The sequence below is a fragment of the Hyperoodon ampullatus genome, assembly GCF_949752795.1.
Source record: "Hyperoodon ampullatus genome assembly, chromosome: X".
Lineage (NCBI taxonomy): Eukaryota > Metazoa > Chordata > Mammalia > Artiodactyla > Ziphiidae > Hyperoodon > Hyperoodon ampullatus.
This window is the reverse complement of record NC_136913.1, coordinates 106,543,289-106,551,708: the sequence shown is the minus strand read 5'-3', so window position 1 is coordinate 106,551,708 and position 8,420 is coordinate 106,543,289. Positions and strand designations below refer to the sequence as shown.

At 39.2% G+C, this 8,420-nt stretch overlaps 1 pseudogene across 1 annotated transcript; it reads right to left on the bottom strand.

The window, feature by feature from the left end:
- Positions 1 to 282: 282 nt before the first annotated feature.
- LOC307068867 (microtubule-associated protein RP/EB family member 1-like) lies at positions 283 to 1,172 on the bottom strand (annotated as a pseudogene). Its single transcript has one exon. The product of its transcript is annotated as a microtubule-associated protein RP/EB family member 1-like (transcript).
- Between the last annotated feature and the right edge of the window lie 7,248 nt (positions 1,173 to 8,420).

Genomic DNA, 8,420 nt, shown 5'->3' with positions numbered 1-8,420 from the left:
TGTTCTCTGTCAAGATTTCACATTAGCTTAAAATTCAAACCAGTCTTTACACTTCTCTACTGAGGTCTCCGCCTTCTCCAGCCATCAGTGCTACCAGCATCCACACAGTGAGCCCCATGGTCAGCCTCTTTGTTCCCTGGGTGAACCAACTAGATGTTAATACTGCTCTGCTACAAGGTAAAAGCTCCTAACTCAAACTTATTGGAAAAGGAGTGAAACTTCTGCAAAGTGCACTTTAAGAAGAGGTACTTTTTGCTTATGAAAAGAAACCAGTGAGTCCTCTAAGAATAATAAAAGGGAATATTTTACAGTTAAGCACATGATTTGGAGTGAAGAATTCGGATGATGCTCAGCTGGTCCAGGCTGTTAATACTCTTCTTGTTCCTCCTGCGGGCCCCCTTCATCAGGTATCACGAAGCCTTCATCTGTGGCATAGAGAATGTCCACAATCCTCTGCAATACAGGGTTGTTTTCCCCCTCGTTCTCCTGGCAAATCAATTCAATGTTCCTTAGCTTTCCAAAGTAGAAATCTCTCTCTTTCTCCAAGTCTTCGACAGTAAGTTTCAATACGTTGACCTGCTGCATCAATTCGGCTGCTTTGTCATCCCCTTTCCCCACACCAGGATTCTTCCACACCACGCCCGGGCCAGCCTTAGGGGTTGCAGTAGTTCTGTGTGTTGCAATGGGCCTCTGTGGAGCTGCACTGCTGGAGCTGAGAGGTTTCTTCGGTTTGTTCAGAGCTGGAGCAACAAGGGAGGGGGCCCCCGCAGTTTCTTGACCTTGTCTGGCAGCTACAGGGTCATAGTCTTTCCCATCATAGTTTGCATCAAAAAACTTCTTGAACCACTGAACTAATTCAAAATTGTCCTGAAACTTTCCTTTTACTAATTTGTCCACAGGAATTATTTTGTCAACAACACCCATCCTCTTAAAACCTGCTTGTAGTATTTTGAAGTTCTGGATGTATTCGTGTTCTAGCTTAGCTTGGAATTTCACTTTCTTCAAGGCAATGGAGCCAGGGAACAGCATGTCCATAAACTGACAATAGGCAGCCCCTGAGCACAACTGTTCAATCTTTGTCAGATTCAACTGCAGAGACTCATTGATCCAGGCCAGCATGTCATGTCGACTGAGGTTATCGTGACCGACGTTGAGTACACATTCACTGCCATCTTCGGCTCTCAGCTGGACCACGTCCGCTGCCCGTACCCGGCTCTGGTTCCGTCTTCGTCTCCTTCAAACCGCCTTGCAAACTTTACATTCTTAAGACTACAAAACATTATTGAAAGAAATTAAACCAAGTGTAAATAAATAGAAAGACATCTTATATCCATGGACTGGAGGACTTAACTGTCATTAAGATGGCAGTACTTCCCCAACTGATCTATAGGTTCAATCCAATCTGTATCAGAATTCCAGCTGGCTTCTTTGTAGAAATTGACAGGGTAGTCCTAAAACTCATATGGAAGTTCAAGGGATCCAGACTAGCTAAAATAATGTTGAAAAAGAAGAACAAAGTTGGAGGTCTCACACTTTCTGATTTCAAAACTGTTGACAATGCAAAAATAATCAAGACAGTAAGGCACTGGCATAAGGATAAACAGATAGATAAACGGAATGGAACTGAGAATCCAGAGATAAACCCTCACATTTACAGTCCGTTGATTTTCAACAAGAATACCAGAACGACTCAATGAGGGGAAAATAGTCTCTTCAGCAAATGGTGTGGGAAAACTGAATATCAACATGCAAAAGAATGAAGTCGGACCCCTGCCTCACCCGACATACAAGAATTAATTTGAAATGAATTGAAGAATCAAAGACCTAAATGTAACAGCTAAAACTATAAAACTCTTAGAAGAAAACATAGGAGTAAATCTTTGTGATCTTGGAATTGTTACTGGTTTCTTAGATATCATACCACATGCGTTAGCAAAAAAGGAAAAAAATAGATAAGTTGTACTTGATAAAAAGTAAAAGCTTTTATGCTTCAAAGGATACTATCGAAAAAGCAAAAAGACAGCCACAAGAATGGAAGAAAGGGACTTCCCTGGTGGCACGGTGGTTAAGAATCTGTCTGCCAATGCAGGGAACACAGGTTCAACCCCTGGTCTGGGAAGATCCCACATACCGTGGAGCAGCTAAGCCCACGGGCCACAACTACTGAGCCCGTGCACCTAGAGCCCATGCTTCACAACAAGAGAAGCCACTGCAATGAGAAGCCTGCGTACTGCAACGAAGAGTAGCACCTGCTCACCACAACTAGAGAAAGCCCATGCGCAGCAATGAAGACCCAACACAGCCAAAAACAAATAAAATAAATAAATTTTAAAAAGAATGGAAGAAAACATTTGTGAATCATATATCTGATAAGGGACTTGTATCTGGACTATATAAAGAAATCTTACAGTTCAATAATAAAAAAAGACACACAACCCCATAAAAAATTATGAATGAATGAACAAAATATGGTATATCCATACTATGGAATATTATTTGGCCATAAAAAGGAATGAAGCTACAATATGGATGAACTTTGAAAACATTATGCTCAGTGAAAGAATCTAGTCTTGAAAGAACATATATTATATGATTCAACTGATACAAAATGTCCAGAATAGGCAGTAGATTAGTGGTTGCCTAGGTCTGTGGGGACTAGGGGGTAAAAGGGTCATAGCTAAAGGGTATAGGGGCTTCTTCTTGAGGCTGATGAAAACGTCCTAAAATTGATTATTATAATGATTGCAAAACTCTGTATATATACTAAAAATATTGAACAGTACAATTTACACATGTGAATTATGTGGTACGTGGCCGTGATCGTATAGTGGTTACTACTTTGCATTGTGAATTATGTGGTATGTGAATTATATTTTAATAAAGCTGGTATCCCCCAAAAGGTCAATTTTTTTGATAGTACATATGCGCTTGATTATACTTCTATCTATCCTGAGGAATACAGTGGCTAAGATATTCATATTAAGAACATTTGACAGAAAAAATTTGTGGTAGAGTTGGAGCTTCTCCTTTTTATTTGGAAACTTTCCTCATATGTGGGTTTCATGGCAAGGAAGCTCTTATAATAATATTGATATAATTAAAAAATATAAAACACAGGCTTCTGGCAATTGTGGAGGAGTGAAGTGGTCAAATGAATCTTACTGCAGGTAACAATTATAAAAATTGATTTAAAAAACTTGTTACAGACACTGGAAAGGGCACAAAATCAGACAGAAGGAAAAACACTGCAACTGCAAGGGGTAAGAGTTAGTTTGTGACTTTCTGGTCTGAAGCCATTTCCTAACCCCCATGACTATGGCTTAAAGAAACAGGGGAGAAGTACAGCCTTATTGGCTCAAGGTACCTTTCAGGGCTGGAAAATCAACTGGAAGCTTAAAGAGGGAAATCCTAGCAGCAAGAGAATTATAGAAGGAGTGAGACTCAAATTGTGTATATAAGTTCTGCCCAAATCCTTTTGTCAGTTTAAGTATGCACGTGCAAGAGAGGACTCATGAGACCCAACACAAAACAGGTAAAGACCAGAGAGAAATCTATACTTGAAATAGGGAGCTACATAGAGAAAGATCTGAGCATTTGCTTTTTATTTATTTATTTTTTTTGGTAGGTGGTTTGGTTTAACATTTTTTGTGGCTTGCGAGATCTTAGTTCCCTGACCAGGGATTGAACCTGGGCCCCAGCAGTGAGAGCGCCGAGTCCTAACCACTGGACCACCAGGGAATTCCCATGGTTTGGTCTAACTTTTAAAAATTATTTTTATTTTTATTTTTAAAATCAACTTTATTGAGGTATATTTTATTTATTTATTTATTTTATACTTTTAAATTCGGAAACAATTATAGATTCACAGCAAGTATCAAAAATAGTACAGAGAGGTCCATGTACCCTTCTCCCAGTTTCCCCCAGTGGTTACATCTTACATAACTGTAGTACAATATCAAAACCAGGAAACTGACATTGATAGAATGTATGCGTAGTTCTATGTCATTTTGTCACGTGTGTAGATTTCGGAAACCACCATCACAATAAAGATGAATGACAATCCTGTTACCACAAAGACCTTCCTTGTGCTACCCCTTTATAGTCATATTCACCCTTCCTCTCCTCACCATGCCTAACCCCTGATAACCACTAATCTGTTTTCCATCACTGCAATTTTGTCACATTTAGAATGTTATATAAATGGAATCATACAGCATGTGAATTTTTTGACCCTATGAAATTGGCTTTTTTTTTCACTTAGCATAAGGCCCCTGAGATCCATGTGTTTTCAATATTTCATGCCTTTTTAATTCTGATTAGTATTCCATAGAATGGATGTGTCACAGTTTATTTAACCATTCACTTACTGAGGGGCATTTCAGTTGTTTGCAGCTTTGGACTATTACAAATGAAGCTGCTGTGAAGATTCGTGTACAGGTTTATTGTGTAGACATAAAATGTCACTTCTCTGGGATGAATACCCAGGAATATGATTGCTGTGTTGTATGCTAGTTGGATGTTTAGTTTATTTATTTATTTATTTAGTTTCTGCTTTATAACAAAGTGAATCAGTTATACATATACATCTGTTCCCATATCCCTTCCCTCTTGCGTCTCCCTCCCTCCCTCCCACCCTCCCTATCCCACCCCTCCAGGCGGTCACAAAGCACCGAGCTGATCCCCCTGTGCTACGCGGCTGCTTCCCACTAGCTATCTTCCTTACGTTTGGTAGTGTATATATGTCCATGCCTCTCTCTCGATTTGTCACAGCTTACCCTTCCCCCTCCCCATATCCTCAAGTCCATTCTCAAGTAGGTCTGTGTCTTTATTCCTGTTTTACCCCTAGGTTCTTCATGACATTTTTTTTTAGGTTCCATATATATGTGTTAGCATAAATAAACAAATGGGACTTAATGAAATGGACAGAAGACCTAAATAGACATTACTCCAAAGAATATATAGATTGCCAACAAACACATGAAAGAATGCTCAACATCACTAATCATTAGAGAAATGCAAATCAAAACTACAATGAGGTATCACCTCACGCCAGTCAGAATGGGCATCATTAAAAATCTACAAACAATGCTGGAGAGGGTGTGGAGAAAAGGGAACCAACCCTCTTGCACTGTTGGTGGGAATGTAAATTGATACAGCCACTATGGAGAACAGTATGGAGGTTCCTTAAAAACTACAAATAGAACTACCGTACAACCCAGCAATCCCACTACTGGGCATATACCCTGAGAAAACCATAATTCAAAAAGAGTCATGCACCACAATGTTCATTGCAGCTCTATTTACAATAGCCAGGGCATGGAAGCAACCTAAGTGTCCATCAACAGATGAATGGATAAAGAAGATGTGGCACATATATACAATGGAATATTACTCAGCCATAAAAGGAAACGAAATTGAGTTATTTGTAGTGAGGTGGATGGACCGAGAGTCTGTCATACAGAGTGAAGTAAGTCAGAAAGCGAAAGACAAATGCTGTATGCTAACACATATATATGGAATTTAAGAAAAAAAAATGTCATGAAGAACCTAGGGGTAAGCCGGGAATAAATACACAGACCTACTAGAGATTGGACTTGAGGATATGGGGAGGGGGAAGGGTAAGCTGTGACAAAGTGAGAGAGTGGCATGGACATATATACACTACCAAACGCAAAATAGATAGCTAGTGGGAAGCAGCCGCATAGCAGAGGGAGATCAGCTCCGTGCTTTGTGACCACCTAGAGGGTTGGGATAGGGAGGGTGGGAGTGAGAGAGACGCAAGAGGGAAGAGATATGTGAGCATATGTATATGTATAACTGATTCACTTTGTTATAAAGCAGAAACTAACACAGCATTGTAAAGCAATTATACTCCAATAAAGATGTTAAAAAAAAAGAAAGGAAAGAAGATTATAAGTATTAGACACACCTCTAGAGGAACTGAAAAAGTGGATAATAAAATAAAACATAATTTTTAGGGTCAACAGAGCACATTTGAAGGTTAGAATTCATTGACTCCAATAAGAACTGTGAATTTTCCTTGTGGCCTTTATGATGAACAATAATTTCATTTAATATTGTTTAACAAAAGACAGATTTTCCCAAAGTCATTATCGCAATAGTATTTACATAGAATCAAACATAATACAAAATGGACATTATAAAAGCTGTTATGAGATCCTCATTAGCCTATCCCAAGACTAAAGCTCATTGTTTTGCTTATAAACTCTTTCAGGAAAACAGACTGGATGGATATATTAATCCACGAAGACTCCACAGAGCACCAGCAGGCTATGTTTCCTTGAGAATACCTGAAAGTCAAATGAAAATGAACTAAATCAATGTCTTGAAGAACAGATAGGAAAAGTATTCTTTCGAATTGCTAAAAAAAAAAAAAAAAGAATAGTTTCAGCTTAAGTGAAAGAGGCTTTCTTGTCAGAGGTTAGAAAGGAAAGTGGCATTCTTCAAAAAACAAATTTCATGGGAATCTTTAAAAAAATTGACAGATGTGATCGTTTATCATACAAGCACTTGGAAAAATATCAAAATTAAACATGGGAGTTATTTATCCAAGCTGGTTTATAAGAATTAATGGAATCAATGAGAAAATGAAGTGGAAAATTAAGTTAATAAACCAGACACAAAATACTACCACATTATTGTAGATTCTACATTAGATGTGACAATCACCAATCAGTTGGTGATTATTGCGCACTACAGTTACTTTAATATTTTTCACTAACTAAAACCCATCTACCAGTGATTTTATTCAACACATTGAAACAGGGCCTTGGATGGTCATAAACTGCCATTGAACAACATTTGAAGTCAGTAGGGCAATGCAGCTGTTAAGGAAGGTTAAGACAAAGGGCTGCAAGCACTCTTTAATGACATTAAGAAGTAGTATTCAAAATGCACAGCTCCTTCTCTTAATAATCAAAGACAAAGCTACCTCCATAATGTTGAAATTTTTACTGCTTTCTTATACTGTCATAATTATGTTTTGTCTTCGGGCTTATCTCATAGGTGTAGTAATTTAAATATACGTGCCACCTTGGGTTCTTCTTTTAAGAGTCTAAGTGTAATAAGATAATCTGCTCATTATAAGGCTGTTCAACATGGGTATAATGACATTTTAAGAACTCTAAAATATATTTGTGAAAATTGGAAGGAAAACCCAAACACGAATGAGCTACAAAAACTATTCAAAATGTTGATAAAGCATTAATGCCATATGGAAAGGAATTTTGAAACATCTCAGTAAAATAACTGAGAAATTTCTGAATCCTGATAGAGATGTATTTCTGGGGTACTGTATTCATTTCTTACAGATGCTATAAAAAATTACCACAAAATTTAGTGGCTTAAAAAACACAAACAATAAAATATTACAGTTCTGGAGGTCAGAAGTCTGTATTCAGTTTTACTGGGCTAAATTCAAGGTGTTGGCAGGCTTCTAGAGACTCTAGGGAAGAATTCAGCCTTTGTCTTTTCCAGCTTCTAGGGCATGCTTGCATTCCTTAGCTCATGGCCCCTTCCTCCATCTTCAAAGTCCACAGCATTACATCTTCAAAAATCTCTAACCCCTGCTTCCATTGTCATATCTTTTCCCTCTGACCCTGACTCTCCTGCCTTTCTTTTATAAGGACCTTTGTGATTACACTGGGTGGACCCAGATTATCTAGGATAATCTCCCCATATTTAGATCCTTAACTTAATCACATCTGAAAGTTCTTTTTGCCATGTAAATTAACATATTCACAGGTTCTGGGAATAAGGCTCTGGACATCTTTTGTTTGTTTGTTTGTTTGTTTATTCAAGACCCATTTATTCTCTAGTTCTGCCCACATGGAGACACCCTCCTTGAAAAGGCGTTGAATCCTTCCATTCACTTTAACACCTTGTGCTGAAAACACGTGTTCCAAGGTTTCAACTATGAGATCCACATTCTTAAAGCACTAATTCTTAAACCTCATCTAGATTTCTCCCCTTGGATAGGGGGAGATGACTCAAATACAGTGAAGAACAGCTCAGGACTGTGGGCTCTGCTCTCCCAGAAGACCTTGCAGCTCCCCTGACCACCCGGCTGGAGCCAGGATTAGGGCCCTGAGACGAGGGGCGCCTGCTGGGCTGCCGCCACTGCCACCGGCCCCCAACTCCTGTCCTTTTCACTAGGCTGGATGTCACCTCTAGTTTCCCTGGAGTTTGGGGATTCCAGACGGTCTCTGCTCACACTTCTGTGTCACGCCTGCTGCCTCAGCACTGCTGATCCACATCAAGGGGGAACGGCACACAGAACTGCTTTTCAACACGCCAACGTTCCACACAAAAGTTCTTTGATAAGCCTGCAGGTTCTTTTTCATCAGAGGACATTCCCAAGGCCATGACTTCCCCCGGCTCCCCACTGCCCTTGCCCGCAG